This window comes from Empidonax traillii, unplaced genomic scaffold, assembly GCF_003031625.1.
Source record: "Empidonax traillii isolate 1590-97213 ecotype Southwest subspecies unplaced genomic scaffold, ASM303162v1 scaffold62:size2133460, whole genome shotgun sequence".
Lineage (NCBI taxonomy): Eukaryota > Metazoa > Chordata > Aves > Passeriformes > Tyrannidae > Empidonax > Empidonax traillii.
The window spans coordinates 317,477-340,094 of NW_020955255.1; the positions used below are offsets into that span (position 1 = coordinate 317,477).

Sequence of the window (22,618 nt, forward strand, 5' to 3'; positions counted from 1 at the left end):
ACAATAAAAGCAAACACAGTAGTTATAAACTTAAACCCTGAAGAAAAAAGGTTTCAGTAATCCTCTGGTTATGCAACATGTTTAAAAGTATGATCTAGTTAATAAAGCATTTTTTTCTCATTATTTTTATAGCACAAAAAAAACCAAGTAATGTACAGATCAGTACAGAAGCTGGAGGAATGAGCCTTGAATAAAAGTATGTCCTGAAATGCAAATGGTTTTTTAAAACCTTATGCCTCTTTACAAATGAATCAGTCAATTTTTAGGTAACCACAATGCAGAGTGGAATGGACACAAATTATCTCACAGTTGATCAAAATGTACTGCTGCATACTGAGAAAGCTGACAATAAGGAAATAGCTTTGGTGATCTGCCTCTGGGGGCTGAGGTTGGCATCATTGGCAAAAGGAGTCTGGAGCAAAGAAGTGGGAGGTAAGACAGAGATTTTTGGATGGCCCAACCTATTTCCCATTAACAGAGGAAGTGAATCAAGCGTTTTCCAATTATGGTGGAGTTGGCAGTGAGCAGAAACATGGGCAAAAATAAGAGAAAAATAATGATCTGCATGACAACAGTCAGATAGGCCAGTCTGGTCCAGCTTCTGCAGTGTGAAGGATGTATTCCTCGCTGGTTCTTGTTCTGGCATCCGTGAGACAGTGGATGCACCCCTGAGGGAGACATGTGCCACCAGTACCTGCCTCTCCTTTGTGGCTGGGCAGGGTAGTGGCTGGGAGGAACTGGACAGAGGTTTGACAAGGGAAGTGCTCCTGGCCCAGCTGGAGGGGAAAGCAACAGGCCAGAGCAGCTCCTGAGGTGCCAGCAGGAGGATTTTGATTAATCAGGGTAAAAACTGATGGCCAGGAAAGAGAAATTAAAATGTTTTTATGCAAATATAATGAGCTGGAACAACAAAATGTAGGATGTTCTGGAACAGGCTCCCTGGGCAAGTGGTGGTTTCAGCATCCTTGAAAGAGTTCCAGAAAAGAGTGGATGTGGCACCTTGCGATATGCTGTAGTGGGCGTGGTGGTATAAGAGCAAAGATTGGACTTGATGATCTTGGAGGTTTTTTCCAACCTTTATGATTCTATCTTAGAAGGATTACAAGAATGTAGTGGTAAAATGGGTGTGAAATCACAAAAGGTAGATTTGCATATTAACTTATGAGGCAGATGAAAGAAAGAAATAGCATTAGTGTAGGTATGTTGTTTGAATCGAAAGCACTTCAAAATCAGATAATGACAGAAAAATTCTATTAGTCTTGTGAGTCTGTAGGATATTGTAGGGTTGAATTTGCTTACTAAAAGGGATCTTTTTAAAGCATTTTATGTTTTAATATTTTTTGCATGGTTAAAGCTTTTAAGTACTACCAGGAGTTGTAACCATATGGGTGGGCAGCCCTGCATATGGAAGTATTTAACTTATTCAGAATAGCTTGGAGAACAAATGCTAATAGTACTGGCTATTTCTGCTGATAATAGATGACAGTTTTTTTCAGTTCATCAATAAGGTTTCATTTAAGTAATGAAGATATTCTAGATGAGCTGATTGAAGAATGTATGATGTGTGATTCAGATAAAATTAAATTACAAGAGTAAAAGAAATCTGTATGATTTCAAAGCTTGATACTGTACAGATCTGAAGGATTAAATCAATCTACCAAAGAAACTCAGAAACTTAAATATAGAGAAGGTCTGGAACTTTCTTATTCAAAAGTTTGAACACTATTCAGCATTAATAACCAGAACAAAGAAAGAAACATTGAAAAAACAGTCTAACTGGATGAATAGCCACATAATTAAAAATAAATTAGCAGAATGTAAAAAGATTGCAGAAAGGACTGACAGGCAGAGAAATCTATGCAAAAGAGTCACAAAAGGTAGGAGTAAGGTGAATTAAAGTCAAGAGGAGCTAGACCTTTCAGTGGTAATTAAACATGATAAAATTACTCAACTTTAAGCAAGCAGTTTCAGAAACAAACCACTAAGAACAACATGGGGTCACTGTTCAGAGATTAAATGTATGACCCTAAAACTAATAAAATGTTTTATTCTGTCTTCATTAGAAAGATTGCTACTAAATGTGGTGGGAAATGGAGGTTGCTTAGTAGGAATAAGTTCACAGGCTTTAAAATAAAAATCATTGTAACTGAGATACAAACAAAACCCAAGCATTTTGACTTAGTGAAGAATGGTGATCAAGAGTTCCCTGACCAGAAAGAGACCAGCTCGTGAAGTCTCACCTGACAGCAAATACACAATGATCAGAGAGAGGGAAAATTGTTCCAAGTAGTTATAGGTGCCTTAATTCTATCTAGAGGCTGAAGAACAACTTCTAAAGGGAATCTTTCCTGTACCTGCAAATGTTTGACTGATTCCAGCTTTGGTAATGAGTGTTGGACTGTCACAGGACTGCTGGTGTTAGCAGTGTGGTGCAGGCAGTGCACTCACCCCTCTTCAGGGACCAGGAGTTCTTAGGGGACAGTTTACACCACCTGTGGGGTGAAACACTGAGCATAGGTCAGTCTAGAATTCCTTCTTAATTCCTTGCCTATAACTTAATTTTTGTACATAATTGGCAGATCAAGATTTGCACAAACATGAATTTCAGTTGTAGGTTAAAACTTTCTCACACAAAGTACCAAAACTAAATAAAAGTGTAGAAGACAGATGATGGAGTTTCTGTGAGACTCCCCTGCAAATGACTTACGAATGCAGCTAACTCTGTGAAATGATCTGACCTTTTTTTTGAGGATGAGAGAGAGAGATTGTGAAGAACAACTTGAGTCTACAAAGATTTTCCCATAAGAATCAAGTCCACTAGATGAATTTAAAATTTTATCCTGGAAGGTAAGTGCTTTAGATCTCTCACTACCTCTAGGCATAAATTAAGTTGTGAATTGCAACCTGTTTAGAAAAACTAAATTTATTTTTAAATTGTATTTAAGCAATGGTGTTGTGAATGAGGTGAAAAAAGCCTCAACAGATATTTTCCTAATAGGTTTCCTGATAATGGAATTTTCTTCTTGACCATCAGAACCAATAACTTGACAAAAAGCATCCTAAATAACACATTTTCTCTACCATATCTACAGGGACTGTGGGAAAAATAGGCTTAGCCCAAATATCAGAGAGCAAGACAGATTTTGTGAGCTATTGTCTTCCCCACCATTCAGGACTGTCTATTGGACTGAGGTTTGAGAAGTTCTGCCCAGAACTGAGATGAGGAAGTGGTGGGCATTTTTACAACACAAGTCATTTTAACATTAAAATTAGTGCTTAGAGTGCTTATACTCTTTATAGAGTGCTGGAAAGGGACTGTGCAATGAATAATAAGCTTATTCAATGCTGATAAATTAAAAATAAAACCTGGCTTTACAAGTTGCTCAGAGGAGCTTGTTAATCTTTATGTTTTCCCCAAATTAAGTATCAAATTATTGGTAATGCTTGGCATCCTTTGTAGGAATGTAATTCAGATACACTCATCAAAAGAGCTCATATCATTAGAGGGGTGGTTGTGTCATCTTCCGTAGAATTATTCCACACCATTGGTGTTTCTTGGCAGACTGATGTGTTTTCACTTGACATTGCTGTAACCCCTGGGAAAGAAAGCAAGTCCTACCTTTCTGTGAATAATTCATGAGTGAGCCATCACACTGAAGTATTCCAAAGAAGTATTCCCTTCTTTTGAGGGAGGAGGGCAGGGATACCAAAGCTACCTACTTTTTTTTTTTTTTCAATGCTGTCTTAACACTTACTAAGTATTCTTCCATACAAGCTTCTCTCCCAACATAGAACTAACTCTCAGCTCTGATCTTTGGGTTTGTAAACTAATTCGGTTTGTTTTTCTAAGGGGCTCTGGAACAGAGCAGGGGAAGCTGTTGATGCAGTGTAACCTTTCTGAGAGTGCTGGATTGTCTGGAATTGGACAGAAATCCCAGACTTTCCCTCAGAAACCCAGCTAATAGGCATGGCTGACTGTTTAGTAAAATGTACTAAAATATATTTTATAGTGACTGTGTAGACTTGCGTTGTTAGCAGTGAGCATGTATCACACATGTGGCAGCACCAGGGAAAGGTGAGCTTTCATTTTTGACCAGAGAATAGAGGGCTGAGCATTCCCAGACACGCCTAAAGTAGCGATGAAACGTAAAAACCCTGTGTCTTCCCTTTACCTGGATAAATGTTCCTGTCTGGCTTGGGTGGTGTTGTTTTTTTTTGTTGTTGTTGTTGGGGGTTTTTTGGGAGTTTTTTTTTGGTGTTTTGTTTGTTTGTTTGTTTGGGGTTTTTTGTTTTGTTTTGGGTTTTTTTTTGGTTTTTTGTTTTTTGGATGTGGTTTTATTATTATTATTATTATTTTTTATTTTTGGTAAGCCTTTTTTTAGGTATCCTGCTTGAAGGCTCTGCCAATGACTTTTTTCCCTAAAATTATATCAACAGCAGGTGTTCTCTTTATTCTTTACTTTTTGACTCCTAATATGTATTTTTTTTCACATCTGCTAGAAAAGCTTGACTCTCAGTTTAAAACATATTCTTGATAACAGGTAGGCAAGGGCTAGATGAACTGTTCTTTTATTCTTATGTGCAATATCTTGGGTATTCGAAGAGCTCTTTAGTGATCCCTTTCTCTAAGAAGCTCAAATAATTCCTGGTCTTTTATTAATCTGTCAGAGCAGGGGTTGCTTCTGAATTTATCTTGGTATTTCTGTCTGAAACAGCTGTGCAGCCTATGCTTCAAATTGCCAGCATTAAATCAACGTAGTTTTCCTCCTCATTCTTCATCAATTTGTCATATAGATAAGCCCACTACCTGCACTACCAATCTTACATTATCCACTGTTCTTGCTGGTTTCTTCCATATACTTCCATCAACACCCACAAAGGCTTTTTACCCTCAGATATATTGTGTCTTTCTCTCTTTAGGTTTTTTAACTCCACTGCATAAGACGATGTCTGCAGATAGCTAATGACTCTAAAAATTGAGCATGACATATGACTTATTTTGGCAGTGATATAGCTAGGTAGTTTGGACTTTAATATCTTGAGATCACACAAAGGAAATTAAAAAATTATAAATCAGATAAAAAGAAAAAAAGTCATGAGAAAAATGCATCTTCATGATTTTTGTTATTTATGGAAACTCTGACATCCAAATTTCTTTTCTAATTTATGAGATGGTGCACACTGAAAATGTACGTATTTGAGAAATATAAATGAATACACCATGCCCTCCATTGTGTGCACTGTGCAGAAAGTGTCCTTCATGATCAGATTTTTACCCCGTGAAATTTAATCTTCATTCAGATTCTTCTGGGTTTTTTTCATATATTTGCCTGCCTTTAAATGTGCTTCTGTGACATCTGTATGTGTAACCTCCATAACTAAGATGTACTTATTTGCATTGTAAAAGAGTAAAGCATTTCCAGTGCCAGTGTTATAATGAATACTGTGTTTAAAAGATCATGCCTCATTTTTCTATGAGCTGTGTCGGCACTAATGTTGTAGTCTGTCCTGATATTTCACTGTATAAATTAGACAGCTAAGGAAGGAAGAAGGAAAACAGCAGATATAGATGAAATGACCTGTTTCAGATCACAACACAGAGCTTTGACAGCATGAGAAGTAGATCCTTAGCCCAACCTACTAAATTAGGAGTCATCAGAAATGTAGTCCTGATTTTTATGAAGAGATGAAGCGTTTGGAATTGGCTTGCATTTTATTTGTATCCTTTTTGTGCCTTTCTACAGAAATAATCATGACTATATACAGTAGCTGTTGTAAAACTCTTTGAAAGGCTTTTCAGAAACTACTGCTTCCAATTGTCATTTCAGAATGTTTTTCTAAAACGCAAAAAAACCCACAAACAACAAAAAAAAACCCACTAAATTTTTTGCATAGGAAGAAAGACATTTCAAAGGCTTACTGCTTTTCCTCCGTTAGAGCACAAGAACAAATTGAAAAGCAGCATCCATTTTTCAATGTGTAACCTCCACATATGGACATATTGGATGCTAAAAAAAGAACTGCCAGACTTTTTTACAAGGAATAGACTTATTTGCAAAGGAAAAGATTAGCAAAATAATCAAAACACCTGAAGAAAAAAAAAACCAAATTAAGAATAAACCAAATGGAGACTCCTCTAAAATGTAATTGTGCAAGGTGTTTGCAAATAAGTACTTTAAAGGAGGTGACTCCTATTTCAAGTCAGACAGAAGCTGCTGATTCCCTTTGCTTCCCTGTTGCTGCTGCGGGTGCCCCAGGCTTTTTGCTGTAGTGCAGCTGTGCTCCACTGAAACAAATGGCACTTCCCGGGGACTACATCTTTACTTACTGGTACAAGAGTCCTCGTAATGTGCGACGGGATATTTCAATAATGCTTTCAAATAGCTACTAAAACACAACACTGCATAATAAAATCACAACTGCATGGTAGAGCCACCGGTGACACAGCTACCCTTCAAACAGCAGCTACTTAGAAAAATTTTCGGGCAGCAAGGAAAAGTGAGAGAAAAGCAGAGGCTCAGTGGTGTATTCTCACCGCTTCTGTCCTTTCTTCCCATCTCCCTCCCAGTTTTCTGTTTTGGTTTACAATCTCCAAAATACTGAGTTTTCATAGCTCAACTAATTTTTTTGCCTCACATCATAGGTAATAATAATTCATGCCTAACAATGTGAAGTATGCAAAAGCTGATTCAAAGTATGCCCTTGTCTTCAAAAAGATCCCAGTTATTACCCTTATAAAGTAAATATCTTACTTGGGAGAGTGAAAGATGGTGTGCATTAACAGAATATTTTACCTTTTCTTTAGGAAAGGTCTCTTAATTTAGAATTTGAACATTAAAGCAGAGGTAAACCCAAATGGTTATTGCTGGATCATAAAGCCTGCAGCCTGTTCTGTGGGGTAGAAATCAATATGATAAAGAAAAAAGTTAAACAATGTTGAAGAATTGTAGCAAAATGTTCCTTTTTCTTTCCTATTATGCCCCAGTAAATACTGCAAGGGAATCAGGTATAGGTGACTCGAGTGCAGCATGTGTTCCTGGCTTCTTGGGGCTCATTTGGGGCATGCGGAATTTATCTGCCAAGGGCTTTGCATCTGTCAAGGCTGTTGCTCTCAAAAGTGGTGAAGTCCTCATCTAACTCTAAGGACTTATGTGTCAGGGTAGGATGTTGTTGTGTTAAGGCATTGAGATTCCCAGTAAAGAGTAAGGTACACCTCTTGGGTATATTACGTTTCCTTGGGGCAAGGAAGTAGGGACTTAAAAGTTCTTCTGGGTGCTTGGAAACTGAGCCCCATAGTATATGGTCCCAGGCTTTTAATTTTCATTGTTTTGTGCTTTTCGTCATTATCTTATTCTGCCCTTAAATACAGTTTGATGCTTGTCCCATTGTAGATTTGAGGAGCTAAGCTTGTTGTCCTGGACCCATGAAGTTGTATCTGTAATATGAACAGAACAGTAGCACTTCAAACACCAGCATGTATTTCAAACAGACCCCGTATACTCATAAAATGTTAGAATTTAGGATCTTTCCAGTGACAGCCATGAGTGCCTTGTTTAAATGTCAGGCTTCTGGAAGATCCTTTCCTGGCCAATGTTGTTTACCTGTCTGTCCCTTAAAGAGAAAGGAGACACGAGTCTTTTGTTTGAGTTACTCCCTTTCCAGCTGGAAACGTTGTATAGTATGTTCTGTATTGTGTTTATTACAGAGCATGTGGTACCAGCTTGAGTGTACCAAGACCATATCCTTGTATTGTTCTATTTTTATGATTCATCATTTTCCCAATCATGTAGAATCAAATCTTCCTGAAATATCTTATTTTTGCAACAGAATTTCAGTCTCATCTTGCGTTCTGTACTATTTATTTTGTCATCAGAACTGTTTAAATTCATAGTAAGTGATTTGGCACTCTGTCTACTTGTTAGCCAGTTTATTTGGGTAAATTGTGGTTATCTCCTAGGTATTTCCATCATATTTTTTTGAAACGTACTATTTGACCCTACACTATTTGAGAAAATGAGTAATTGAAATCTGAACTGTATGCTGTTTTGATAGAAAGTATATTCTGGTTTTGTTTTCTGCTTGGGGAGGAATCAGGTTTCAGCTTGAATGGTCATGGTTCTCCCTCTGTGTTTTGTTTCTGGTATGTTGTTCTACAAGCCTGCAGAGTAATCTTACAGGATAAAAACCTCCTGAATACATCCTAAGTATGTTAACATATAGATGTTCTATAGATACCTAGATTTGACAGTTAGACTATTTGTAATTTAGAGGATTTTCATTTCCTTATAGTTTGGATAGGATTTTTGAGTGTCAGAAAAGACATGTCTGTCTTTATCTTCAACTGATTCTTTGATAAGTGTAAGGAAATTATCCTCGTAAAGGTGTCTGGGAAAAATAGTCTCTTTTGATTCTTTAGTAGTTTGAAGGCATCACTTAATTTCATCAGGTTATTTTATACATGTATGTGCATACAAAGACTGAAGATCAATATGTTCAGGTAACTTAAGAGCTGCTCGAATGGGGACAATGGTCAGTTATTCAAATTCAGCATAATTGAGACTTGAGATGCAAACAACTGCCCTTTAATTTTGATAACCGTACCTAATTTTCTTCTGATGATTCGTGTAATTTCAAAAACGTGATTTTAAAGATGAAGCTTTCTATGAAGCTGTCAAAATTATACAGTTCACATTTCTGAAATAATCAAATTACATTTTCTAATACATAACTAGAGAGACTGAGGTGATTTTCACATGCAGTATTGCGCTTAGCACAAAAACAAATGCTAATGTGACTATCAGTACAGGACCAAACTTTATCTGAGATCTGGGGTGTTGCCATGGCAATTCCAATTGTTGGAAAAAAATTCTCTTTTGTGCTTCATTCTGACATTATATTGCAAAATGATGATTATGAAGAAACATGCAACCCAAAAGAGGGGGAAAAAAATCTCTTCTTGAAGATGTAAAACATACTTTCTATCGCATTTACTTTTTCTGAATGTGTGCCTGGATTGTTATGAGCTGTATTTTTTGCAGATTCAGATACATCGCTATTTCTCAAGCTGCCATAATAATACTCAATGTTATTTCTCCCAAATGTAATAATCAACATAATAAGGAACTTGGAGACACGTATCCCATTTCTTATGCAAAATATGTATTTCTGGTATATTATGCTGCTGATGTAGACCTTTTGCTTTCAGCAAGACTACCTATGTTAGTTGAAGCATATCTAAAATACATATCTTGCTTATGTTATTGATATATATCAGATATATAATCTCTTTATAATAGAATAGCTCATGATAGCCAATAGATCAGTCATTCCTGTTTAGTTATAAAATTGTTTTTCTACCAGTACATCTTACTGTGAGAAAATTGATATGGTTATTACCTGTTCCTTGCTAAATCAATATCCAACAAGCTTTAAATAAATAAATAATAATACCCTTCACTCCCACCCCCACCGAAAAAAACCCACCAAACAACAGAACCACACAATACTTCCAAAAGAGAAACAAATGAAGTGGTACAGTTAAAATGTGGGTTGCACTGCAATTCATGCTGAAGTTTATTGTGCATTCTTTCATGTACAAAATGTGTAAAATGGGAAACATTTCCAGAAGAGAACTAATTCTTGCAGTGCTGCATTGCTGCTTTATAAATAAATCATTGTCCTTTCTCTATTGATCACTGGAGCAATTCAGTCAAAGAATGCTGACTTAGTGCAGCCCTTCTCAGGCTGGCTGGATTGAAAGAAAAAGTGGGACCCAGCAGCAGGGAGCAGGGGAAATCCCAGACTGGTTAGAGATCAGGTTTGGTGCATAAAATACGGCCCTTGATTTATCTTTTACCTTCAAAAAAACTTAACAAAGCACTTGATTTCTACAAGATTTTCTGTCTATCTTTATTTCCATATTGTCATTGATCAGGGAAAATTAAATATGAGACAATACTAGTTGTAATTAGTGGATGCTGAAAATCTGTGTATAATGTATTGTGATTTTTTTTCAAGAACACACTAAAAAAGGCCTTCCAAATTTAATCCAGTCTTTTAATAAATGCAGATTATGATATTTATATGTCAAGAAACAGGGCCTCAATTCTTCCAGGAATATATTTGAAGACTCTCGGAAATAGTTCTGCATTCCTGTGAATTGAGGTGGAATCTGAATTTTATTTGGTTATCTCAAACATCACAGCTTGCCAATCTGACAATTTGATGATGTCTGATTTGTCAGGATTGCTGGTATCAGGCTTTTCTGAGAATAGGAGTAGCCTGTTACTGTGAGGAGATGAGAAATACTATCTGGGTTTGCATGTCTGACTGTTATAATCAGTACTGGATCTCAGAGGCATCTACTTTTTAAAACATGGCTTTCGCTGAAGGCTGTGGTAGGTGTCCCTTACAAGGCTATACACTCACAATGTTGTTATCCAGAACTTCCAGCTAGTTCTGGAACATAAAGTTCTTATTTTTCATAAAATAAGATTTACCGGGAGATGCATGGCTCAGCTGATGATGGCAGGTTATTCAGGGCTGTGGTGATGCATTACTTTTAGGGCATGTTGTCATCACATAATTTTTTTCTGTTTCTTATTAATTACCAGTATTTCCAGGATGCAGCTCTGTAGAATGTAATTATTTATTCCACTGGGTGTTTTGCTTCTAGTACTGCAGTCAGAGGCAGCACATGCTGCTGTATTCTCACCCGTGTGCAGTTGGCTGGCTGATAGGAAGCAAAGTGACTTGCAAAAGACTTCTTGACTCCAGTAGAGGTGGAGGGCACGGAGCAGAATAACTCAGTGGGGGGAACTGCGGACTTGCGTGCACAAATTGATCTGAAATGCCTCAGCTGTGCGAGGGGTGGCTGGGGGGTGTTTCTGTTCTCCCTGTGCTGCCTGCAGGGTGCAGCTGGGGGGCAGCCAGGGCTGGGCAGCATGGACCCACCAGCTCCCTTCATGGACCCACCGGGATCAGCTCCCTGTTGAATGTGCAGGCGACAGAAAACTTCTCCCAACTTGGACGATAAACCTGGACCAGAAGGATTCCCTGAAACAAATCTGGAGGTACAGAAAGAGACTAAACGTGTCGACGTTGCTAACGTGGCAGAAAGAACCTGGCACAGCCCTAGTTTCCCCTGAACTGACAGCAGTAAGGCTTTCCCTTTCCTCTCCCAGTGTCCGAGTATCAGTCCATTCATGCCTTCTGCTAGTGCACTGAAAGGCCTATAATTAACACGAACATAATAAACCATGAACTATTTTGTTATGTGAAATAATGCAATCTATTAAACAAACAAAAAACCCGGTTGTGTTTGTTTTACTCCTCTGACCATCTCCCTGTTCCAGCTGGAGCGGAGCCTGACCGCTGGCCACTAGATGCCACTGTTGTATAAGGACATGCTGGGCATAATGGCTTAGACAATAATTTACTTAGAGAACATGTATGTGTATAATTAGGAGTCATCAATGTCTTTCTTTTAAAATAAAATAAGTTTACCATATCTAATTAGATATTTCTTGTAAGATGGATTTCATTCTAATTGGGTAAAGCTATGCCACTGGTTTAAAAGACAGCAAAGAATGTATTTGTATTCACTTTCACAGTTTCCGTATTTTTTTAGTCCTTGCAATAAATGGATCTGATTACACCTTTTAAATCGATGTTCTCTCAAACTGGTATGACATAAATGATTGTTCTGTCATTGTGATTTTACTGCCATTGTTTTCAGCGTGTGAGGGTTTTTAGTGATACTTCTCTTAATCTCATTGTGTCTTTCCCTATCCTCCTGATTGTGATCTTGAATCTGCATGTTCTTTCCATCCAAACTGAAGTAATATATTTAAAGATCCACCAATTGCCACCATGCATGACTCTAGCTTGACCATGTCAGCACAGGCTTTCCAGCATCAGTGAGCTCATTAATCCCCAGCTAATGAGCCAGAGCGCCAAAATGTCTGTTGTACAGGGGGGTTCTCTAAAAGCTCATATTTCCTGTAACTGTGTTGGACTATATTCAGCCAAGGTAAAATTCAAATTCAGTGCTTTTCTGTAAGAAAAATGAATACCTTTAATCTTCTGAATGAATTCAGAAGGCAGTGGCTAGTCAGCGTCACACCTGGCATGGGCAAGGCTTACACCCCTTCCCAATGCAATTTCATTAGTACCTGAATTTGCTTCACCAAGTGAGTTCTGGATTTTTCCACTAAAATGCTGTGTCACGTGCTAACGTAAGATCTGTGTTCATTTTACAGTTCTTTCAGATCTGCGTGAGTTTGTCTTCCTCAGATCATCTCAGGTGATGCCAGGTTGAAACATTGACCACTTCCACCTTGTGAGTGTTCCCATCAGGCCGTTCCTGCTACTGTCCAACATGTGAGCCACTCCTAGCTGTATTTCCCAGTTATGACTAGCACTTATCTATTAAATCTGGATGGAATCTTTTAAATTACTTTAAATTATCTTCTGAAAAAAAGCTACTCCTGCAACAAAACAATGGCAAAGTAATTTTAGAATAATTTTCAAATTGTGGTTCATAACTGCGTTACACCTCAGAAATAGCTTGGCTACCTGTCACAGTGGGCACGGCTTCCTCTGCCATCCCCATACCCCATATACAAAATGATGGGTTATTATACAAAAGTTGTATCTCTGTCCTATTTATTGAAGTGTTGGTTCCTAAATAAAGGATCTCAACAATAATTTGAGCTGGCAGAAAACCTGCTTGAAAATTATGTATTTCAGTAAAAGGTTTTCAACAAGCTCTATTTCTGAAGTTAAAGTACTTCAATTCCCAATGACCAAATTCATTAAAATATAAATTAGCTTAAAGAAACAGATGAATCACAATAGTATATTTGCATATCATCTATTTGGTGTGAATGTAGCACTTTCTTCATGTAGACTAACAGCTACTCCAGTCTTCATAAATGCATCATTGAGTAAATGACTGTGGGGTGAATGAGAAAGCAAAGAGGACAAGGACAAAAATTATTTTTGCTGAATGGGAAAGAATGCTGCAGAATTCTGCAGTTGGAATTAAAACCTATGTTAAACCAGTTTCCTCCACTACAACATATCTTAGCTAATCAATTAGCATAGGAAGTTTATGACTGTCTCAGTATTCTAATAATAGAAAAGGTTTTAAGGAAATATGTTCCGATTGTATTTTCAGAATTTTAGATAATTAGTGATTATTGCAATGAGGGTGAATATCATCTAAGAAATAAAGGTGAAGAGTGATCAGGCTGGATGGAATAAGAATGTCTTATCTCAGGGGAGATAAATGATCCATCTGCAGTAAGACCTTTCCATCTGCAAAAGGCAGCAACAGAAATTTCTAATAAAGTTTGACCTGTTATTCTGTAAGTAATATATTCGAGACTCCAATACAGAGTATCTTGTCAATTCCTTTTAATAAATGAAGCTGAACTGATACAGCAGCTTGTGCAGTTCCTCTGATCTGTACCAGTTCTCAGTATATGCCTTCATGTGTATTTCCGTGAATTACTGATGCACTTGGCCAGTGAGTTTTCTGTGACTTCAAAGCCAAGACTTTCATTTTGCCTTGTATAAAACATTCCCAGAAGCTGAGTACTGAAGAAAATAAGAAGGGAGAAAAATATTGATTTTAGATGTTAGGATAATCTTAAGAAGATTTTGTTTGTTTTTTCTTTAGATTTCTCATTTGTTGCAAATACTTCCCAGGATATTCTTTTGTAGCAAATCAATTAGCTCCATATAAATGCAACCAATAACTGCAAATATGTCACTTGTAACATCCAGAAGGTGCTATGGCATGGGAGGATATATTCTTTAGAGGCACTATTCTACATCTCTTCAGTTTTCCAGGAGGAAGGATGAAGAACAGATTGGTTACTCTTCAAGAATTGATGGCTCATTCTTGGCTTTTTGAAAAAGCTTGTGGTTGACATCATAGAGCACAAACTTGATTAGCTGTAATGTAATTTTTAGCTTTTGTGATGCAACTCTGTTGTTGTGCATTGCTCTGACAATGTAGTGTTTGGAAGACAGTCAAAAAAACCAAATAGTCCCAGATTTATGCCCTTTTTAGAAATGACTAAGACATTTTGAATCTTATCGATCAATAGACCCTTATACTTCTAAATCGCCTAGAGTATCTTTGAAAATATGACCTTTAATACAGTCCCATCTTTCTAAACAGCTTCAAGGGTCATCCCAGCATCTCCAGATAAATTTGGAGGCAAATAAAATGAGGAACTGCAGAGCTCAGCTTCAGCATGAGGAAGAATAAATCACAAGATGTGGAAAAAAAAGAAAGTTCCATGACTAAAGATTTTCAAACAGTACAATTTTACTTTAATATCATATCCTACAAGTTCTTCAGTCACATGAGAACCTGAAGCAGGTAAGTAACCTAAGTGTGACTATTGCTACACTTGAGGAAAATGGTTCAATAACTCATTGACCTCCAGTTGCTTAAACTTGTCTAAAATATCTTCCTTCTTCTACTTGATATGGTCAAATTTTTTGTAAGTGGAAGAATTTTTAATATTCAACTTGATAGCATTTGAAATCAGCCTGAAATAGACAATTTTATAAGAGTTTCATAAACTTCATTTAAACTGAATCCAAGGAAATGGGAAAAAAAGTATTGTAGATGAGTAATTTTTAAGGAATTGGGAGGAAGAGACACCATTATATAAAGGAATGTTTAGTATCAAAGCATATAAATGGCTTTAGCTGACAGCAGAAAAATAACTTCAAAATTTCACATATCATTCTCAAATTTTAATAGAAAAGGAAGCTAGAAAAAGGAAGGTAGATTTATTCCATTCTGAAGATAAGAAAGGCTGGTGTAACTGTGGTTTTTAAGTATTTTTCAGACATACTCAACTTTTGGTTTCAATGTTTTTAATTCTGATATGCAGTAATAAAAACTAGGTGCAAATGAGTGCTGATGAGTCTATATTGAAGTTAAAGGAATAGTTAAAAATGTCTTTGACTATTCATTTAAATTCAGAAATGAACTCCAAATTGATCATACCTATGACTTTTTGTGAATTTGCTCTCTATGAGCATGCAAGCACTTGAAATTAACTTCATGAATATTTGCAAAAGCAAATTTTCAATTAGATATTTCAGATACTTGCAGAAATAATTTTTCAGTGATATATTTAGTTGTGAGACTTGGATTTCACATCATGCTGCCTGATAGTCACGATCTGTTCAGTGGGACTGCATATCTGAAGGCCCCCAAGAAGGTTTTAGCTGGATGGAACACTTTGGAGAACCTTTACCTTGTGAATTGCAGGATTCATCAAGAAGAAGATAAAAAGAAAATACAAGAAAATAAGAAGCTGTGAAGATTTCAAATTTCCATTTGAGGAATTTTTTAAAAATATATTAAACATTGTAATTTAGCATGAAGTGAATTTTAGAGGCCAATTTCTCCTCACTTGTGCTGTCAGATGATCACTGACTGTCCAAGCAGAATAATTTCAAGAGACTGATTGGAGTTTTTTTAACTATTGAAGACAAGAATCCTGATAGAATGCAATGGCTGATAGTTTGGGTTAGCTTAGAAAAGTGGTATATGTACAGTGACTGTCAGTGGAGCTCCAAAATGGGATGTGTGGTTTCAAATAGAAGCTGAATTCATCTTGATCTAATAAGAAGTTTGTATAAAACTGTTCTCATGGTGTACCCAGTCTAAGCATGACCTTGAGCCTGTTGTGACTTGCAGGAAGAACTGAAGCCAAAAAGAGTACTCTTACTAAGGAATATGTCAGAAATGGTTGTTTGGCAATCTTCCATATCAAAAGAAGAAGCGCCACCAGCAGGTGAGGTGAGAGGATGAGATGTGGCCGGCCTGGCACACGTACATTTGTATTCCTAGAAACAGGGAAAAGAAGAAAGGATTCTTGACCCCTCTATGGACCCAGTGGGATTAGTTTCTGGCCTGAGCTGCAATGCATGGGGAGGCTGAGAGGAGAAGCCGCTGGCAGAGGTGCCCTCAGGACCCCACGGGCTGACCCAGAGAAGGTGAGCTCAGCTACATTGAACAGGGGAAAGGGGCTGCTCAGGATGAACAGCCTGAGCAAGGCTTGGACTGTATTTGGCAGCCCACTGTGCTGCTGATCTTGCAGGGGCTAGGTGAGGTCCTTATCCATAACTGCAGTCTAGAAATGCATTTTTTAATTTTAGTTTTTATTTTGTGAGTTTATCCAATGTGGTGTGCGAGACTCTAACCACTTATTTTGCTGGATTAAATGTATCCTGATTTCATCTCTGGCAAATGAAAGGCACATTCCCTATGGCTTGTTCAGGGCACTTTTTTTACTGGTGGAGCAGAGAACTGTACACACTGGAATGCAGGTATTCCCTCGGAGCAGAGAAGTGGTTTCCCACCCAGTTACTGGAGTCAGCTTGAGGGAGGGAACAGGCAGTGCTGGGTCAGTCTCCCCTGGCAGGCACAGCCAGTCTCTAACAAGCAGCAGGTGAGGGGAAATGGTTTATGATGCATAAGGTACCATAAGAGGGTCATACAACTCAAAAGAAATTGAATCAGGTTTCTGAAACTGAGACAACTAAATTATTTAGCCTGAACAGTCTCTCTTTGCAAAGGTGCCGCGTACCTTGAATCCCACGTTCAAATATTCTGCAAGCTAAAATACTGTTTATTAGAAGAAATTTGTGAGTAATTTAAAGCCAGGGATTATATGGGGAGTATTCTAAGTGATTTGTAGATGATTTCAAAACAAGAAAAAGAAGAGTGAATAAATTATTTTGTTACTTATTGCTTCTTCATATCTAGTTTGGATAGTGAGGGAACCCAGCCCCAGTGCCTAGAAGGCATACATGCCAAGGATTGGATTGCCTGTGTAAAAGTTATAGAATGTGATAACACAGTTGTACTGCATATTCCGTTTTGATATGTAACCTTTTAAATAAATTGGAATACTCTTTGTGCCTATACTGGCACACACAGAGAGATCATAAACAATAATTTTGTAAAGGTCACTTCCGCACTAAGCGCTTGAGCTCATGGCAAGAGCAGCATAGGGCTATTAAAGGACCTTTATGCTTCTATTTTTTGGTGTCTGTTAATATTTTTGCAGCTTTGGAGCTCTGCTTAACATAAAGGCTCTGTAGTCTCTCAAGCCATGGGTTTGCCTGTGGGGCCCTGGGCTGCCTTGCAGTGCTGCAGGGCTGGCAGTGAGTGCCCGTGTGCTGGCTGTCGGAGCTGGGGGTTACCCACGGAGGTAACGCAATGCAAAATGCCCGAGGCTGGCAGCATTCCTCCTGCTGTGAGGGAGGGGGAACACAGCATGATCCAAACTATGGAGCCTGCTGATCTCTTGTGTCAGGAGCATCTCAGAACAAACAGGTATCAAGAATCTGGGCAATATATGAGGGCGAGTAGCGGCTGAGGGACTTGAACAAGGCGAGAGGTACCAGATGCTTGCCAAGCTCAGTCCAGCTGCATAGCACACTGCTCAGATTTTCCTGCTGCTGCCTTCTAAGGTGCTAATGAAGTTGTTGGTTGAATCATTTTATTTTGGTCCAGTGGAAAACTTGTTCTCTTGCTCTTGTGTGTCTCCAGCAAAATACTTTGTCTCAGAGGAAATTTTTGGAAGCTCATAGTCCATCCAACCAACACTAAAACCATGCATCTCTGCTGGTCTTTAGAAACAAAGGCACATTTTGTTACAAACTCCCTTTATGTTATAAGCTGTTTTTCTTTCTTGTGATTGACAAGATAGCCTAAATCAATATCCTTTTATTTCCAGACCTCTATTATTTTGAAGAAATCCACATCTGTCTTGCTGACAGTGTAGGGGAAGTTACTCACCACTGTAGTGGCATCAGAGGACACCTTCAGCAAGGTAAGTGGAATCTGTCTGGTGTCATTAAAATATCCCCTAGCCTTTGGATGTCTGTGGTATCTGGGGGCTTCTGACCTCCAAGAGAATCAAGCAGGAGACTGAGGTGGTGGGTTTTAACTCCTAGAAGATGTTTTCTCTCCAATGCTGCCTGGTGCTGTAAAGCCACTGCGGCTTATAGGATATTGGCAATGTGCAGAGGTGTTGTAACTAGTGAACACCACAGTGTGCCTGGAGAAAGGATGCTTGATGTTGCAGGCGTGACCTCTTTAGCAGGGAGAGATTGGTGCTGCCTACCACAGGAGGTGGCTTGTCCATGTACTCATGGGGACACTCCCATGCCCGCTCTGCCACAGCTGGGATTGCCCCCATCACACACACAGCGCTGTGCAGAGCCAGGCCAGAGCTGGGGTGACAGCCAGCTTCTGCTACTGGCATCCATGCTGTTGTGGTGTTTACTCAATACCTAGGAATTTTATTAAAAACTATTTCACTTCTCTCTCTGTGGAAAGTCCTCAAATGCATGATTCAAAGCTTTGATTTTCTCTTCTGTGGAAGACCCATGCCTAGCACCTATCTGTGATCTCGGGGAGGTTACATGAACTCAACAACAGAGAGATGTCAGCCTGAAAGTTTAAATTACCCATGTGTCTCTTATCCTGTAAAATCACTTCACTGTTTCTGCTGGCATGATGGTAAAAATCTGTATTTCCCAAATTTAAAGTATCAGTGACAGTTTGTTGCTAGCCCCTCCGGCATGAGCATGGACAATCATATTAATACTTTGTCTATTTATGAGATTCTTAATAACTCATCTAAATTTTAACACATTTACATGACAGAATTTTTAGGAAGGTCATAACATTATAAAGGTATGTATTTGTACTTGTTCCACATCACTCCACAGACTGTAACTGTTTTTTTATCTCAAGCTGATGCATTGTAGCTAATCATTTTACTCCTTTAGCAGCATTTGTCTGACCTTCCCTACCTTCCCCTGTTTCCTGAATCAAAAAGAATTTTTTGTAAGATACTACATAATCTTCCCAGAAAAGAGATAGGACTTCAATCTCATAATAAGGAAGAAAAGATGTAATCTCCCTTGTGATTGATAAGCATAACTTGTAAATGAACCTGCTTTATGGAATAGTGAAAAATGGTTGGAGCAGTTGAAAATGCTTGAATATAGAGAAAATGGAAAGAAAGAAAACATAAGAAAGAATATAAATTTGTAAATGCAGAATACAAAATTATTTTTAGACATAAAATTAACAAATTAGTTTGACTGATATTACCTTCAGTTTACACAGAAACCATCTTTGACGTTTTCCATGTAGACTATTTTCTATGTTCTGCTGTGACTGAGGGAAAAACAAAGCACATGAGTCCTTTAAGGCAAGAGGAAAACATCCCGAAAGTCATTTTAACTGATTCCAAGAGTTGTGCAGCGGGCAGAGATTCAGGGCATGCAGAGAGGGAGGTGGCGATGCCAGGGAAACAACTGGTGTCTGAAAAGCCCAGTTTGCCATCCCCGTTACTGCTCTGCGTGGAGGCTGGGGCGGAGCCGTGTGCTGGTCAGGCCAGGCTCTAGCATGGATACTGCGGTGGAGATGCTGGTCTGAAACTCATGGCCTCTGAGGCCCCAGCCAGCTGGGATCAAGTACAGCAACACCAGATCTAACGCCACACTGCCATGGAGAGTTGGAAAACCAGTTCCTTGCTTGACCATGTGGACTCATTGGTAATGGCTGCATTAAGGAAAAATCTCTGAGATGGACTTGTTTCAGTTCTGTTCACACATTGCTCTTAGACTACGTGGACACACGCTGACCCATCTCTGAAATTCTGGCTCTTCTATCACAAGATTGAAGCAAATTTTCCATTTGTGGCCCTTTGTTTCTCTAGTTCTTTCTAAACACCCCAAAGCTGAACAGCTAGTAAAAGCTAAAAGTATATCTTTAAGGCACCTACCAGTGCCACAAACCACAGCATGGTTACATTATGTCATAACAGTGTCCAGAGTGCTTCTTGTGCAGGAAGACCTAGGTGAACAACTAGGTAGGTGCAGCTAATTTGCACAAGCAGAGTCCATCTCCTGAGCCCCACTGAGTGTCTGGGAAAAGCCACAGGTTGGTTTAGAGGCCAGGGATGGTGACTGATTCTTCTTCCCTCTGCATCCTTCCCCATCTTCTCAATGAGGAGAGTAAGAAACACCCCTTCACTCTTCCAGATCAACCTGTAACTAGCCCATAATGAGACATGCCAGTATCCTTTTTTCTTACTCAGGCACGTCAAACACTCAGCAAGTTTTTCCAGGCTCAAAAACTCACTGAGTTGAGCCTTGCATAGTGACACTATGTGACCAAAAGCAAAGTGCAAATATGCCTAAAATTCGGAACCTCAATTTAATTCACTATTGTCAGGACATTTCAGACACAGGGTGGAGAATGATACACGAATCCAAAACACGATGTATGTATAATGTCTATTAAATATTTCCGATTTCTTCCATAAGCATTTTTTTCAAGAAAAACGCCACTTTAACAACTCTGCTATTGTGTTCTGACATTGAAGCTCAGTAGCAAACTATGTGAAATCAGCTGTTCACATTAACTGTGGCCAGGGGAAGGAAACGCCACGGTGAAGATATTAGGAAGAGAGAAACAGAAAAATAGGTTGCCCATTCTCCTTTCTCTCATTTCTTGCACAGTTTGGCAGAGAGTTCGGGAAGGGGCTTTTCGCCTCTTCAGGGAGAGACATAAACTTGGACCACACATTCTCAAACACTGCCAGCTTGTCATTCAGCTCATGCATTCAAGATGTTGCATATTAATAGCACTCCCTGATGGCTGGTGGATAGGGTCTCTCCACCTATAAAAAATAAGCCTCTTGGCACAACAAAGTACAAAAGAGGCCCATACAGGGAAAAAAAATGTGCTTGAGAACTGGTTTGGAGAAACTCTGCACAGATGCTTATGTGCAGATGCATATTTCAGATGTTCTTTTTCCTGATTAGCATGCAGCAAACTCACCTGTTTTGCTACCTAGAGGAGTCACAGCAGACATGGAGAATCACCTGCGTGAGTTCAGTTCTGTCTCCCTGTGAATATGATTTTCACAGCAACCTTTTTTAACTGCCCTTCTGTGTTGCCACTGATACACTTCTCAGTCACCTTCTTGGGCTTGCCTAAGCCAGCAAATACAGAATAGTACTTCGGGATGAAGACAAAGCGTGAACAGTGCAGGGAGCTGCATGTTGAGAAGGGAAGAAGGGAATGGATGGGTGGACTGGTCACACCATCCTTGCTGTACAGATGCGTTGGGGAGCATTGGGAATGCTCAGGCCAGATGGGTTCTGGCATGGCTGAGATAGGAGGATGAATTCCCAGGACCTGGGCAAGAACCTAGCATTTGTGATCTGCAAATGATCTGACACTTGGCGCTTCTTTTTACCTGAGATCTGGTCGTGGGATCCAAGAAAACGAACCAGTCTGCTTCCCCCATCCCCTGCACTGTGCTGGTTACACATGTCTGCTCTTAATTCTCACGCTGAGCTCTACAGACAGATCCTACGTATACGTAGGGAATAAACTTCCTTTGTACTCTGCTCTATTGTAGTTTACTCCAGTGGCAGGAGGCATAGCTCAGTTCTAACCATGTGTTTTGTAAAAATGAGCCTCAGGAGGAGAAGGTGGAGAGAGGGTTGCTTATACATGTGTTGATATCTGATGCAATCCTCAGTATGAGCCACGTTTTTCTGGATATTTCAGCATATACTGAGAATGACACATGAGCAATCCAGGCTATTTTCAGAACTGACAGTTTTCCTTCTCACTCCAACAATTGCTTTTTCAATACACTAGAGTATGCAAAGTGCTTCAATAAACTTTTAATTAGGAGTAGGAGTAACAGTGAAACTAAGGGAAAACTTTAGGCAAAATGAGAAGTGACTTCAGCTCGTACCTGTTTTGTAGGTTTTTTGTTAACTTTTCGAAAGAAACTGCACGCTTTGGAATTTGTTGGTTTCTGGAAAGGATTTCTAGAAGGAATCCTTTTCAGGAGTCCTGAAACAGCCTAAGAAAGATTGTTTCTCTGATCTTCTGACCCAGGAAAGACCCAACAGAAATCTGCTCTGATGGGAATCATGGGCTAAGCAGTCTGGATATATTTTGATCTGAGCTCTCAGGTACTTCTCTAAACCAAAATATTCAAAATGTTTTAGGTTTTTAAAAAGCTTAGAATCTTCTCAGATCTTTACAAGAGAGAACAGATTACAAGCAGAAGTCTTCAGATAAATCTGAGATGGATTTTACTGCAGTGGCTCTTTCATAGTCTTTAACTGAAGTCTGCTGACTGACACCAAGAGCACAAATACCTGATGGACGGGGTCTTGGCTTTTTCTTAAGCTGTCCAAATCAATTAGGTGTCTGAGGCATGGCGGTGTATTTCCTAGGAACTTTGTTACCTCCTGACAGAAGAAACAAATCTCTTTGGAACTTGCAAAGGAAGGTACATCCCACAGAGCTAATGCTATGTGCACTGCTTGTAGAAAGGTGTGTTCAACAAAAGATCCATTCTGCATGCACTCCAAATATCATTACTATTGTTTAATTTCAACTCCAGTCCTACATCTGTTTAAGATAGTGTCAAAGGTAATAATCTCCCCAGACAGATAAAAATACAAACCTGAAATTATGTTACTCAATTATTTTATTTACTAGTGGTGTTAAACTATTGTATTTCTC

At 38.8% G+C, this 22,618-nt stretch overlaps 1 long non-coding RNA gene across 1 annotated transcript in view; it reads left to right on the plus strand.

The window, feature by feature from the left end:
* LOC114055608 overlaps window positions 1-22,618 on the plus strand; it is a 41,017-nt gene that overhangs the window by 12,631 nt on the left and 5,768 nt on the right. The window contains exons 4-9 of the long non-coding RNA XR_003570777.1: window positions 12,261-12,340; window positions 14,192-14,395; window positions 15,887-16,487; window positions 17,781-17,876; window positions 21,848-22,059; window positions 22,349-22,426. This is a non-coding gene — a long non-coding RNA (uncharacterized LOC114055608). The remainder of the gene's footprint in view (window positions 1-12,260; window positions 12,341-14,191; window positions 14,396-15,886; window positions 16,488-17,780; window positions 17,877-21,847; window positions 22,060-22,348; window positions 22,427-22,618) is intronic.